The sequence below is a fragment of the Oncorhynchus kisutch genome, linkage group LG23 (assembly GCF_002021735.2).
Source record: "Oncorhynchus kisutch isolate 150728-3 linkage group LG23, Okis_V2, whole genome shotgun sequence".
Taxonomy (NCBI): domain Eukaryota; kingdom Metazoa; phylum Chordata; class Actinopteri; order Salmoniformes; family Salmonidae; genus Oncorhynchus; species Oncorhynchus kisutch.
In genome coordinates, this window is record NC_034196.2 from 31,112,810 (window position 1) to 31,128,218 (window position 15,409).

Here is a 15,409-nt window from a genome sequence, read left to right on the forward strand (position 1 = left end):
TGAGTGTGTCTCCCTGTTTGACGTTAGATGAGTGTGTCTACCTGTTTGTCGTTAGATGAGTGTGTCTCCCTGTTTGACGTTAGATGAGTGTGTCTCCCTGTTTGACGTTAGATGAGTGTGTCTCCCTGTTTGACGTTAGATGAGTGTGTCTCCCTGTTTGACGTTAGATGAGTGTGTCTCCCTGTTTGACGTTAGATGAGTGTGTCTCCCTGTTTGACGTTAGATGAGTGTGTCTCCCTGTTTGACGTTAGATGAGTGTGTCTCCCTGTTTGACGTTAGATGAGTGTGTCTCCCTGTTTGACGTTAGATGAGTGTGTCTCCCTGTTTGACGTTAGATGAGTGTGTCTCCCTGTTTGACGTTAGATGAGTGTGTCTCCCTGTTTGACGTTAGATGAGTGTGTCTCCCTGTTTGTCGTTAGATGAGTGTGTCTACCTGTTTGTCGTTAGATGAGTGTGTCTCCCTGTTTGACGTTAGATGAGTGTGTCTCCCTGTTTGACGTTAGATGAGTGTGTCTCCCTGTTTGACGTTAGATGAGTGTGTCTCCCTGTTTGACGTTAGATGAGTGTGTCTCCCTGTTTGACGTTAGATGAGTGTGTCTCCCTGTTTGACGTTAGATGAGTGTGTCTCCCTGTTTGACGTTAGATGAGTGTGTCTCCCTGTTTGACGTTAGATGAGTGTGTCTACCTGTTTGACGTTAGATGAGTGTGTCTCCCTGTTTGTCGTTAGATGAGTGTGTCTCCCTGTTTGACGTTAGATGAGTGTGTCTACCTGTTTGTCGTTAGATGAGTGTGTCTCCCTGTTTGACGTTAGATGAGTGTGTCTCCCTGTTTGACGTTAGATGAGTGTGTCTCCCTGTTTGACGTTAGATGAGTGTGTCTACCTGTTTGTCGTTAGATGAGTGTGTCTCCCTGTTTGACGTTAGATGAGTGTGTCTCCCTGTTTGACGTTAGATGAGTGTGTCTCCCTGTTTGACGTTAGATGAGTGTGTCTACCTGTTTGACGTTAGATGAGTGTGTCTACCTGTTTGTCGTTAGATGAGTGTGTCTCCCTGTTTGACGTTAGATGAGTGTGTCTCCCTGTTTGACGTTAGATGAGTGTGTCTACCTGTTTGTCGTTAGATGAGTGTGTCTACCTGTTTGACGTTAGATGAGTGTGTCTCCCTGTTTGACGTTAGATGAGTGTGTCTCCCTGTTTGACGTTAGATGAGTGTGTCTCCCTGTTTGACGTTAGATGAGTGTGTCTCCCTGTTTGACGTTAGATGAGTGTGTCTACCTGTTTGACGTTAGATGAGTGTGTCTCCCTGTTTGACGTTAGATGAGTGTGTCTCCCTGTTTGTCGTTAGATGAGTGTGTCTCCCTGTTTGACGTTAGATGAGTGTGTCTCCCTGTTTGACGTTAGATGAGTGTGTCTCCCTGTTTGTCGTTAGATGAGTGTGTCTACCTGTTTGTCGTTAGATGAGTGTGTCTCCCTGTTTGTCGTTAGATGAGTGTGTCTCCCTGTTTGACGTTAGATGAGTGTGTCTCCCTGTTTGTCGTTAGATGAGTGTGTCTACCTGTTTGTCGTTAGATGAGTGTGTCTACCTGTTTGTCGTTAGATGAGTGTGTCTCCCTGTTTGTCGTTAGATGAGTGTGTCTCCCTGTTTGACGTTAGATGAGTGTGTCTCCCTGTTTGACGTTAGATGAGTGTGTCTACCTGTTTGACGTTAGATGAGTGTGTCTCCCTGTTTGACGTTAGATGAGTGTGTCTCCCTGTTTGTCGTTAGATGAGTGTGTCTCCCTGTTTGACGTTAGATGAGTGTGTCTCCCTGTTTGACGTTAGATGAGTGTGTCTCCCTGTTTGTCGTTAGATGAGTGTGTCTACCTGTTTGTCGTTAGATGAGTGTGTCTCCCTGTTTGTCGTTAGATGAGTGTGTCTCCCTGTTTGACGTTAGATGAGTGTGTCTCCCTGTTTGACGTTAGATGAGTGTGTCTCCCTGTTTGTCGTTAGATGAGTGTGTCTACCTGTTTGTCGTTAGATGAGTGTGTCTACCTGTTTGTCGTTAGATGAGTGTGTCTCCCTGTTTGTCGTTAGATGAGTGTGTCTCCCTGTTTGACGTTAGATGAGTGTGTCTACCTGTTTGACGTTAGATGAGTGTGTCTCCCTGTTTGACGTTAGATGAGTGTGTCTCCCTGTTTGTCGTTAGATGAGTGTGTCTACCTGTTTGTCGTTAGATGAGTGTGTCTCCCTGTTTGACGTTAGATGAGTGTGTCTACCTGTTTGTCGTTAGATGAGTGTGTCTACCTGTTTGACGTTAGATGAGTGTGTCTACCTGTTTGTCGTTAGATGAGTGTGTCTCCCTGTTTGACGTTAGATGAGTGTGTCTACCTGTTTGACGTTAGATGAGTGTGTCTATCTGTTTGTCGTTAGATGAGTGTGTCTACCTGTTTGACGTTAGATGAGTGTGTCTCCCTGTTTGACGTTAGATGAGTGTGTCTACCTGTTTGACGTTAGATGAGTGTGTCTATCTGTTTGTCTATCTCATCGTTAGATGAGTGTGAAGTGATAAAGCTGCTGTTTTTTACACTGTTACACTAGCAGAACTTGTCAAGGCTGTGCTCTCAAACTCCCTAAAGACCATTGCTTGGAAAAGCGGGGAAAAAAGCTGCAATATTACCGTTTGTCCCTCTTGAGCCACTATAGCAATAATATAACCATAAACACTCCCTCAAAATATATACATCAACAAATCAGTCATCACGTTTTTGCAGAGGTCTTAGTCGTGAAAATTTGACATCTAGCTAAGATGTCTTGTGCAGTATTTCTCAAGTGGAAAAATGTGCATGAAAAGGAAAAGTCTCTCGTTGAATGACAACCAACACTTCATGTTCCCGCTCCTACTAGGAGTAGGACCAATCACAGACGAAGGGGCAGGACTTCCTCTACCAAACCTGGTGTGCACGAACAGCAGAAAAAAAAACTCCCCAAGACCAAAACGTCACAAAATTGTTGTAATGATATATGCACAAACTGTTACGACTGGAAAGCATACGGTAAGCTTAAAACAGCGCGCTGAACGATCAGCAGATGAGCGCTAGATCCACATTCAGTGTCATGTGTGCGAGCCATACGTGTATGTGAATAAGAGTATGTTTTTGTCTCGGTGTGAGCACACAGTTTTGTGTGTGTGTGGGTGTAACTGACTGAATTCCATGTGTTCTTTGTCTTGTCTGGTGTTTCCTGTTATTCAGAGTGCGATTGCAAGCTAGCTGAAGTTATTCTCCAGGAACTCTTGTCTGTCTGACTGTGTGTGTCGTCTTGTGACTGGCACGACGCTCACAACGGCCTGGTCAAGACCAGAGAAATGAGAGCTATGGAAACAACTGAGCCAATCTCTCTCCTCTCTGAAAGAGAGAGGGAGAGAGAGAAAGAGAGAGGGAGAAACAGACAGAGAGGGAGGTAGGGAGGCAGGGAGGGAGGGGTAGCACTTTTTCGGAACAGGGATCGTTTCAGTTGTAAGCAAATGGTCAGTAAATCAGGCAGACTGCTGTGATGCACAATGGGTTTATTATTGCTGACATTAGTGTGTGTGTGTGTGTGTGTGTGTGTGTGTGTGTGTGTGTGTGTGTGTGTGTGTGTGTGTGTGTGTGTGTGTGTGTGTGTGTGTGTGTGCATGCGTGCGTGTGTGTTGTGAGTGTGTGTGTCCTGTCAGTGTGTCTATGTAGTGTGGTGTAATGTAGTGTACGTAATGACCGTAGGCTAATCTTAGAGGCGAGTCATATGATTACAAAACCAACACCCTCAGGTCAACGCTGATGGCTACCTGTCAGTTTGGAGGGGGACTGAGGGCATGTGTGTGTATTTGCACATATGTGTGTTTTTGCATGTCTGTGTGTGTGTCTGTATTTTGATCTAAGGGGTTAATTGAACATTAGCCAAAATATCACAGCCCTTTCCTTTATAATGCTCAGATTTGACATCTACTGTACACGTCACTTCTGGCATCCATCCAAGTTGGGATAAGAGTTAAAAGACCCCACACCCTCCCTCCCCCCATCTGGGATGCTGCGCTGTAGGAGGGGGAAGTTCTGCTTCCCACTCTGCCCTGGTTGTTTTCGCTGCCCTGTACTCTTGGCGACGGGCTGACAGACAGTCGGACAGACAGGCGGGTGGACAGAGGGTCGGCCACAGAGACAGACTCCACGCTGCTGCTAATTGCTCTTTGTCCTCAGCGCCAGGTCAAGCATGTGCCTTAGTGCCAGGAGAACACAACCAGCCTGGCCTCAGCCTACAGGAGGAGGGAGGGAAGAAACACTGGTTACATCCCAAATGGCACCCTATTGCCTTTTTAGTGCACTACTTTTGACCAGGATTTATAGGGCTCTGGTCAAAAGTAGTGCATTATGTAGGGAATAGGGTGCCATTTGGGATTCAGACAGTGCAAAAGGGAAGAATGTTAATCCTGGTTCCTGCTCTGTAAAAAGCTCCCCCTGCTTCACTGGGCCTGTTGCCTGCCCTGCCTGCCACCAGCAAGGAATGAGACGCGTCACACTGAATGGACAACAGTCACTGAATGGTCTTTGGTGTTTGTGTATGGGGGGGGTGGATATGTGTGTGTGTGTGTCGAGACTGCGTGAGACGAGGGGGTCTGCGACTGTCTTGGCACCCAGCCCAAATCAGGATTCTAAATCTGCCGCTGGAGCTACTGCTCAGAGAGAAAGACAACAACGTCTATTCCACGTTGGTTCAACTTCATAGCAACGTTTATTCAATCAGTGTATGCCCAGTGGGGGAGGGAGGGGGGGAGTGAAAGAAGGGTTGGCAACCACATCAAGTCATCCCCATTGCGAATGTTCTCCAGGAACAGTGTGAAGAAATGTAAAGCTTTTTAATCTCATGTTAATACATTTTCACTTACGAAATATTTTATGAGTTCATTATCCTTTACAGTGCTGCTACAGTACCTCCCAAAGCCAGCCTGTCTGGCAAAACAGATCTATAAAAAAAAGCCAACAATGAAGGTCTCTTCACACACACTACTTATACAGTACCATAAAGACTAACAGGAGAGTGTGAGTAGATGGACATTTAGCACCAATATCAGCCTATTGGTCCTGAAGACAGAAAAAGGACAGGGGAGAGGCGGAGAAGGGAGAGGAGAAATGGAGAGGGCAAGAGGGGAAGAGGGGAGAGCATAGCCACGGGAAGTAGGGGTTCTGAGGGCGTTGTAGCACTCCCTGAAAAATCTTACATAGTGCTCTACTTTTCACCAGGGCCCATAGGGCAGTTACATCCAGGTGTGTGTGGGTGACTTCAGGGTTGTAGTTATTATTCTGTGTCAGTTGCATCTTCTCCCTGCTGTTCTCTGTTTTAGGCTGCACTATGTGCTGTGCTACTGTAGCTATGCCCCTGTGGTCGGTTTCAACGTTGCAGAGCCATTCCGCACCCAAGGTTCTGTAGCTGTGTTGGCCCCAATATGTCATTAAGCACTGGCACAGAGAAGGATGTGTGCCTGTGATGGGGCTCTGCTCCACAGTGTGCCAAGTACGGGCGATGAGAAAGAGAGAGAGGGGAAGAGAGGGGGAGAGGGGAAGAGAATTTCATTTGATTATTAAATATTGAAGAATGAGAACTGTATAGAATGCTTTTGCTGTATAGTAAATGTCCCAGTAGCAGTCAGTCTCACACAGACAGCACCTCTCTCAGTCTTCTCTGGGAGTTCTGAGGTGTGGTCTGCCTGTGTTTACCCAGGGAATAGCTCTGGCCCTAGCTTCAGTCAGTTCATCCTGTTCCTAAGTTGTAGTTCCCCCAAAGGGAGCTGCCATGCTAATTAGACAAACACTTCATCTTAGTAAGGTGGGATTGAGAGCCATACCTGTGGGCTAGGATGTGGTTAACTGCCACCTCAGGAGGGTCGGAGGGAGGTGAGGGAAGTGTGACTGGGGTTTGGAGGTGTGTGTTTTTACCAAACTGCTGTTGAATTGGGCTAAACACACATCTACAGACAGAAACATGCGCAAATATATACAGGACAGCTTATAGAAAAAACTTGCCATAAAGGCTAAGCTTAAGGGTGTATACTATCTGTACAGAGGGGAGATGTTACAGTATGTCACCCCCCTTCCCTCTCCCTCCTGTCCAGTAAGAAGCTTATTGCCACTCTCCCTGTCCATGCCCCCTGGGTGACTTACTGCTGCAAGCTGAGGGGTTAGTTTAGGGTGCAGTAGGGATAGGGGGTAGGACACCCCCTCCTGTTTGCCACCTTGTACTGATGAGAATACCGTGAACACAGTAGACAAACAACAGATTTTCCTATCTGCCAAGAAGGAGAATAAAGTGAGAAAAGACCAGATGAGATCTGTGAAAGGAGTGGATGGATGGGTAGAGGTAGAGGAAAAGACCAGATGAGATCTGTGAAAGGAGTGGATGGATGGATAGAGGTAGAGGAAAAGACCAGATGAGATCTGTGAAAGGAGTGGATGGATGGGTAGAGGTAGAGGAAAAGACCAGATGAGATCTGTGAAAGGAGTGGATGGATGGGTAGAGGTAGAGGAAAAGACCAGATGAGATCTGTGAAAGGAGTGGGTGGATGGGTAGAGGTAGAGGAAAAGACCAGATGAGATCTGTGAAAGGAGTGGATGGATGGGTAGAGGTAGAGGAAAAGGGAGACTATGGCGGAAGGGAAAGAGAGAGGGTATCCTGATGTTTCCACACCAAAAGCTGCTGATCTTTATAGGGAATAGGGTGTCATTTCCGATTTAGATTATGTATTATTGAATCGCTTATAATATAATATAATAATAATATAATATAATAATATAATATTATCATAATTATAATAAGAATAATAACAAATAATATATGCCATTTAGCAGATCAAACCCACAGTGCTACTACTGAGGTAGTCCTATGGCTAGTTGGTCTCTCCAATGAAGCCATTCACACTGTTTTCTAACATACAGTGGGGCAAAAAAGTATTTAGTCAGCCACCAATTGTGCAAGTTATCCCACTTATAAAGATGAGAGAAGCCTGTAATTTTCATCATAGGTACACTTCAACTATGACAGACAAAATGAGAGAAAAAAATCCAGAAAATCACATTGTAGGATTTCAAATGAATTTATTTGCTAATTATTGTGGAAAATAAGTATTTGGTCACCTACAAACAAGCAAGATTTCTGGCTCTCACAGACCTGTAACTTCTTCTCTGAGAGGGTCCTCTGTCCTCCACTCATTACCTGTATTAATGGCACCTGTTTGAACTTGTTATCAGTATAAAAGACACCTGTCCACAACCTCAAACAGTCACACTCCAAACTCCACTATGGCCAAGACCAAAGAGCTGTCAAAGAACACCAGAAACAAAATTGTAGACCTGCACCGGGCTGGGAAGACTGAATCTGCAATAGGTAAGCAGCTTGGCTTGAAGAAATCAACTGTGGGAGCAATTATTAGGAAATGGAAGACATACAAGACCACTGATAATCTCCCTCGATCTGGGGCTCCACGCAAGATCTCACACCGTGGGGTCAAAATGATCACAAGAATGGTGAGCAAAAATCCCAGAACCATATGGGGGGACCTAGTGAATGACCTACAGAGAGCTGGGACCAAAGTAACAAAGCCTACCATCAGTAACACACTACGCCGCCAGGGACTCAAATCCTGCAGTGCCAGACGTGTCCCCCTGCTTAAGCCAGTACATGTCCAGGCCCGTCTGAAGTTTGCTAGAGAGCATTTGGATGATCCAGAAGAAGATTGGGAGAATGTCATATGGTCAGATGAAACCAAAATATAACTTTTTGGTAAAAACTCAACTCGTCGTGTTTGGAGGACAAAGAATGCTGAGTTGCATCCAAAGAACACCATACCTACTGTGAAGCATGGGGGTGGAAACATCAAGCCTTGGGGCTGTTTTCAAAACATCACTGTTCTAGAGGAGATCGGCATGGAGGAATGGGCCAAAATACCAGCAACAGTGTGTGTGAACCTTGTGAAGACTTACAGAAAACCTTTTGACCTCTGTCATTGCCAACAAAGGGTATATAACAAAGTATTGAGATAAACTTTTGTTATTGACCAAATACTTATTTTCCACCATAATTTTAAAATAAATAAATAAAAAATCCTACAATGTGATTTTCTGGATTTTTTTCTTCTCATTTTGTCTGTCATAGTTGAAGTGATGATGATGACAATTACAGGCCTCCCATCTTTTTAAGTGGCAGAACTTGCACAATTGGTGGCTGACTAAATACTTTTTTGCCCCACTGTAATTGCAGTCATCAGCTAATTGCAGCTCTCAGTGTCATCTGTTGTGGCTGTTTGCAAAGTATAGAGCTGTTAGCTAACTTTAGCTGTTTGCTAAGTATAGAGCTGTTAACTAACTTTAGCTGTTTGCTAAGTATAGAGCTGTTAGCTAACTTTAGCTGTTTGCTAAGTATAGAGCTGTTAGCTAACTTTAGCTGTTTGCTAAGTATAGGGCTGTTAGCTAACTTTAGCTGTTTGCTAAGTATAGGGCTGTTAGCTAACTTTAGCTGTTAGCTAACTGCAGCTGCTGTCAGTGTCATCTGTTGTGGCTGTTTGCTAAGTATAGAGCTGTTAGCTAACTTTAGCTGTTTGCTAAGTATAGGGCTGTTAGCTAACTTTAGCTGTTTGCTAAGTATAGGGCTGTTAGCTAACTTTAGCTGTTAGCTAACTGCAGCTGCTGTCAGTGTCATCTGTTGTGGCTGTTTGCTAAGTATAGAGCTGTTAGCTAACTTTAGCTGTTAGCTAATTGCAGCTGTCAGTGTCATCTGTTGTGGCTGTTTGCTAAGTATAGAGCTGCTAGCTAACTTTAGCTGTTAGCTAATTGCAGCTAATTTGCCAGTTTCTAATGTTAGCTTGTACTAGCTGTTTGCTCATTGTAGTTATTGTGGTAGAGTAGACATCTTTACATTAGAGTGAAGTGAAAGCCAACAACCCTTTCATCCCGACCCTGCCTAGCTAAGCCCAAATAAACAGACACGTGCTTCTCAGTCAACGGGGTCAGATATCACATGGGAATAATTTTATTGACATACTAGCGTCCTCTCTCCTCTCCAAACCCATTGGGGAGGGACCTCTGGCTTTTTCCTCCAATGGATTTTAAAAAGGAGGTGAGGAACGCAAAGAATATGTAATTGAGATTGGCTTCTGTAACTGCAGAGTGGAGTTGGACAGGACTTTTATTACGTATATAGGTTATTTATGGATGGGGTATCTTGTAATTAGCGACTATAGACACCCCTATGAAGTTGTAGTCGCTAGAATGGAGGATATGGCTGGTCGCTAGAATGGAGGATATAGCTGGTCGCTAGAATAGAGGATATGGCTGGTCGCTAGAATAGAGGATATGGCTGGTCGCTAGAATAGAGGATATGGCTGGTCGCTAGAATAGAGGATATGGCTGGTCGCTAGAATAGAGGATATGGCCGGTCGCTAGAATAGAGGATATGGCCGGTCGCTAGAATAGAGGATATTGCTGGTCGCTAGAATGGAGGATATGGCTGGTCGCTAGAATGGAGGATATGGCTGGTCGCTAGAATGGAGGATATGGCTGGTCGCTAGAATAGAGGATATGGCTGGTCGCTAGAATAGCAATCTGAGACATAAGACATTCACCAGCCACTAATTACTTTAAAATACTTGCATAACGTTGGCTTGATTAACCTATAGCGATCATACTGTAACTCAGTGAGTAATAATGCAATCTGCCACGTTCTTCTTACCACAAGGCCCTAAGTGATTTGATGTAATCTGCCACGTTCTTCCTACCACAAGGCCCTAAGTGATTTGATGTAGTCTGCCACGTTCTTCCTACCACAAGGCCCTAAGTGATTTGATGTAGTCTGCCACGTTCTTCCTACCACAAGGCCCTAAGTGATTTGATGTAGTCTGCCACGTTCTTCCTACCACAGGGCCCTAAGTGATTTGATGTAGTCTGCCACGTTCTTCCTACCACAGGGCCCTAAGTGATTTGATGTAGTCTGCCACGTTCTTCTTACCACAAGGCCCTAAGTGATTTGATGTAGTCTGCCACGTTCTTCCTACCACAAGGCCCTAAGTGATTTGATGTAGTCTGCCACGTTCTTCCTACCACAAGGCCCTAAGTGATTTGATGTAATCTGCCACGTTCTTCCTACACAAGGTCCTAAGTGATTTGATGTAATCTGCCACGTTCTTCCTACCACAAGGCCCTAAGTGATTTGATGTAGTCTGCCACGTTCCTCCTACACAAGGTCCTAAGTGATTTGATGTAGTCTGCCACGTTCCTCCTACACAAGGTCCTAAGTGATTTGATGTAGTCTGCCACGTTCCTCCTACACAAGGTCCTAAGTGATTTGATGTAGTCTGCCACGTTCCTCCTGCACAAGGTCCTAAGTGATTTGATGTAGTCTGCCACGTTCCTCCTGCTCAAGGTCCTAAGTGATTTGATGTAATCTGCCACGTTCTTCCTACCACAAGGCCCTAAGTGATTTGATGTAGTCTGCCACGTTCCTCCTACATAAGGTCCTAAGCGATTTGATGTAATCTGCCACGTTCTTCCTACCACAAGGCCCTAAGTGATTTGATGCAGTCTGCCACGTTCCTCCTACACAAGGTCCCAAGCTAAGCCTGTTGTTACTATGAGACCTCAGTGGGTTTGGGTGTTTTCAGACTGTAATTTTAGTTCCCATCAGTTAGACTTGAGGGTTGACTTCATAGACAGAGGTCACTGTGTTCAGCCACTGTATAATCAGGAGAGAGAGAGAGAGGCCCTGAATATATTGATCCAGGTGGGGGTTACATTAGATTGAAGGAGGAAAGCCTAGGAGTGTGTATGTGTCTTTTTCTATGTATTAAAGAACTTCATACTCTTTGCTTCATGTTTTATGCATGTACAGTATGTTTGTGTGTGCGTGCATGAGCCGTGTGTAAAATATGTGAATGAATGTGTGTGTCCACACACCTGTGTGTGCATGTCTTGACGTGGTGCCCAGTGGCTGGGGCCTCGTGGTCCTAAGTCAGTCAATGTTCTTCTTCTGTGGTGGCTGTGGTGTGGTTTCATTCCTCTCTACCTCCACCCTTATAGGCCTCCAGTATCCCATAGGCCTTGTGTCTGGGTTTCCCAGGAGACCAACAGACTCTGGGCTGTTCACAATGTATACCATTTAGCAGATGCTTTTATCCAAAGCGACTTACAGTCATGCGTGGGTGGCTCTGGGAATCAAACCCACAATCCTGACGTTGCCAGCACCACACTCTACCAACTGAGCCATACAGGACCTGTTGTCAGGTTGAGGATTAACATTGTGGTGGTATGGGAGTGACTGGGAGCAGGATGGGAATGCCAGGCAGCTTTCCCAATGGCACTAGAGAAAGGAGAGTCAGCAGGTTTATTCATATACTGAGGATCCTATTGTTGTAGATACAGTCTGTCCTCTGGGGACTCATGTGGACAGGATTACAGAGGTATTGTCGATAAAGAGAAAGTTGACTCCTCTTGAAATACCTGCAATAATAATCACTATTTGTTTTACAGTTTTCCTTCAGTTTAGTTTTAAGATGTTTTCCCATTTTAAGTAGTCGGCTAGTGTTGATTTAAGTTTGTTTCACTTGATTTTGACAGTGGGAACTGTCCAACCCTAGTAGAGATCTATAGGACAAGCTATCTAAATTCAGTCAGTCAATCTGGCCAGTGAAAGTCATTCTCTAGCTGCTGGGTACATTGTATCACTCACTCCATTATGAGCTGATGATGAGGGACAAATCAGTGACTTTGTTTAGGCCATGCAACTACTTCAAGAGGCTCTGACATTCTGTGGTATGTTGTTGTTGCAGGGATGCCTCATTCTCATACTGGAATGTCTTAGAGAGAGGGTGGGCAGGGAGGGGTAGGGGGTAGGTGATGGGTGGGCGCTGGTGGAAATTACTGCACCTTCCCCCAGATATGACAAAGTCATCTGGTGCGTCTGTCAAATATGTCCCCCATAGCATTGGGATAATGTGTTGGGTTCAGCTGCTGCTCACATTTGGATGGAAAGACAATTATGTAGTTAGATAATAAGAGTCTTCCGATTGAAGACAGGAAGAGAGGAGAGGGCCAGCTCATAGAGGAAGCAAGGGAAGGCTCCGGATAATGAGGGAGGGAGAGAAAGAGAGACAGAAAAATACAGGAAAAAAGAGAGAGGAGTTGGCGAATGAATCTCTACATAGTTCACATTCTTTCATCTGACTCCAATCCCATGTATTTTCCTCTTAATGGTCTACACACACCCATATGAGAGAGTTCACTCCCCCCATCTCTCTAATGATATGACCTACCCAAGTGGGAGCACGAGTGTTGTTAGGTGTGTTTACATCCAGTATATGTGTGGGTCTGGGAACATAGCGAGCGGTGTGTGTGAGCTGTTTGATTTGGGTGAGATATCTGTTCAGTATCAGAGACTGTACACTACACAGCGTGGAATATAGATAATCAAAATCACATTTTCAAATTTTTCTGTAGCTAGCTGACAGTGTTGCAATGCGTACTGCCTGATATCAACAGCAGTAAAGTGGAAGTTATGATGGATGGTGATCCATGGTCATGTGAATCTGTAGTGGATTTGGATCTGTCATTTTGTTTAGCGGTTAAATGGTTTATTTGAATTGATCTGCGCTGCATGTGAGAGACTGTAATGTCCTCCAGATGGATGAAGTAATGGGGCAGTGGGAATAGTGCCCGCACTCCCTCCCTCACTCCCCCACTCCCTCCCATCCCTCCACCCGTTTCTCTCCAGATGGATGGAGCTATTGAAAGCTCCTCCCTGAACAGCCTCAATAAATGTGTGTGGTCCTGGCTGACCTGACACCTGATCCTTCCTGCTTTACCTGTGTGTGTGTGTTTAAAGAGTTCCTTTCTCAGTCCAACTGGAGTGGTTCAACAGAACACAAAAATGCAAAAACAGGGTGCCAGAGAATGTGTGCTTTTGTCTTTGTTTTTGTTCTTAAAACCATGCCATAAATTGCTCCAGCTGTTGTTTTCCAACATTCAAACCCCCTCCCGTTTGTATTGGCCTCCCTCTACGCCCCAGTTAGACCCTGTCCCTATGTTGTCTCTACATGGTCCATCCCTTCTTCTGTCTCCAGACCTGTAGTGTGTGGCTGTGCTCAGAGCAGTACTGGGGCTATACTATATGCTCTGGGCAGTATCCTTGAGGCAGAGACCATTGTAGCATCTGGCTGCAGACACATCTGTTTGTTTGTGGCTCATTAGGTCATTGGGGTTGTTTTGGCCAGCAGGCGTGCAGTCAGAGGTCAAACCACAACGTCAGACCTTGTTCTGACCCGACCGTACTGCTCCTGCGCCTGCGGTGCTCTGGAGGAAACACAAAGGCCCAGCCTGAGAGTGTGCTAATTGTATGTTTGTGGGAAGGAAGAGGAAGGCAGGTATAGTGGAGGAAGAAAGGGATGGAGGGGTGGACTTTGTTCATGGCAGTAGTTCATCATAGCATCCAACTTCCTCATAACCCCCTAATGGTTAAGATTTGAAATGTGGGCACATTAATCTGATCCTAGATCTCTAGTTAGAGTGTAGGGCACACTCTCACAGTTTAGATTGGTTCTATAACTGTACCCCCTTCTCGTCAGTGAAAAGGATGGAGAGAATAGGGGTGAGAGGGGAATGGATAGATAGAGGGGGTCTGGAGGGCACCTATTGTACTGGAAGAAGGTCCCAGCTAATGGCTAGGGCACATGTGTCAAACTCATTCCACAGGTGGGTCAGGTGTCTGCGGGTTTTCGCTCCTCCCTTGTACTTGATTGATGAATTAAGGTCACAAATTATTAAGGAACTCCCCTCACCTGGTTGTCTAAGATTTGATTGAAAAGAAAAACCAAAAAGCAGCAGACATAATGAGTTTGACACCCCTGGGCCAGTGAAAGGAGGATCGGTTTTTTCTGTCTATTACTCTGTCTGAGTAATTGGGTTACTTGAAATGGATACCGACTGTCTCCCCTGATTGTGAGAGATGTGTGAGTCTGAATTTTAAATGAGTGTGTTTGATATGAGTCGAACCTAAAATATTTATCTTCTCTCTTTCTCTCCGTAGTGGAGCCAGCGGACCTCTTGAAGATTTTAGATTTTCCCAGTTTACCTGAAGGCGTTACGAAAACCACAGGTTTCTGTGCGCATAGGAAGTCAACAAAAGGAGCCGATGTAGCCTACAGAGTATCCAAAGAAGCACAGCTCAGCGCCCCCACCAAACAGCTGTACCCTGGTAAGTACCTGATCATGACCGTTCACTGATTCGTTGATCTCCTTTGACCTCTGAACTTAAATGATACCTGTTACTTTCTTTTCATGTTTTCCTCAAGTACATTACTGTATCTCTTCTGATCGAGATCATCCCTCCCTCTACTCCAATGTACAGATTGCCTTGTTTACTCAAATATCATCTAATGCGTTTAGCTTTTACAGGAAGATTCTTCCTGACTGGTGTTGCTGCTCCCCTACTAATTATGTTCCTATTGGCTACTTGTGGCCTCTCCTCTACTAAGTCTGTTCCTATTGGTTGCATGTGGCCTCTCCCGTACCTCTGGGTGTTGATCCATATGAACTCGTTGGCCCCTAGTCAATAATAGAACACTGGTGTAAATCACTGGTGTAATGTCCTGACATGGATGGAATGTCCCAGACTGCAGTAAAACTCCCATAAGATCTGTCCCTTTTCCTCCCACCTGGCCCATTCCTCCCCTCCGCTCTCCACACCTACCCCCTGGCCGACACGGCTCCTCCCTTCCCCTCTGCTCTCCTTCCACCTAGGGATCTGATTTATTGGCCATTACATCATGATCGTTGTCGTACATCTGGAACTCAGAGTTACAGCTTACAGTGCTGCAAATTTGTGGGGCCAAATGTGCAGGCTCACCTCCCGCTATGGACCCTCCTACTCCACACACACACACACACACACACACACACACACACACACACACACACACACACACACACACACACACACACACACACACACACACACGCACACCAGGCTGTCAAGCAGCCTTCTACCGCCACCTCTCTCAGGCCTTCATGCACCATAATTCACTTCAGTAATTAAAATGTAGCCAAACTCTATAGACTTGCCAGGTTTTGTCTGTTTCATGCCCGTTGGCCTTACATGAACAGTTCTGGCCTCCAACCTGACATATTTGTTTGGGAGCAGAGTCGTTGTTGAGTGACTGATATGTATGAAGGTCCAAAGCCAACATATTCTAAAGAAAGACAATTAGTTCAGCATACCACCAAACACCCTCTCTCTCTCTCCCCCCCCCTTTCTCTCCCGTTTCTCCCCCGTTTTCTCCCCCTTTCTCTCCCGCTCTCTCTCTCCCGTTTTCTCCCGCTCTCTCTCTCTCTCCCCGCTCTCTCTCTCTCCCCCCCTTTGTCTCCT

The 15,409-nt window shown here is 45.4% G+C and overlaps 1 protein-coding gene across 2 annotated transcripts in view; it reads left to right on the forward strand.

Annotated features, from left to right (window-relative positions):
• LOC109867989 (collagen alpha-1(V) chain) overlaps positions 1 to 15,409 on the forward strand; it is a 150,969-nt gene that overhangs the window by 14,388 nt on the left and 121,172 nt on the right. For both annotated transcript variants that reach the window (XM_031803114.1, XM_031803113.1), the window contains exon 2: positions 14,072 to 14,239. The gene's annotated coding sequence lies outside the window, so the exon portion shown is untranslated. The remainder of the gene's footprint in view (positions 1 to 14,071; positions 14,240 to 15,409) is intronic.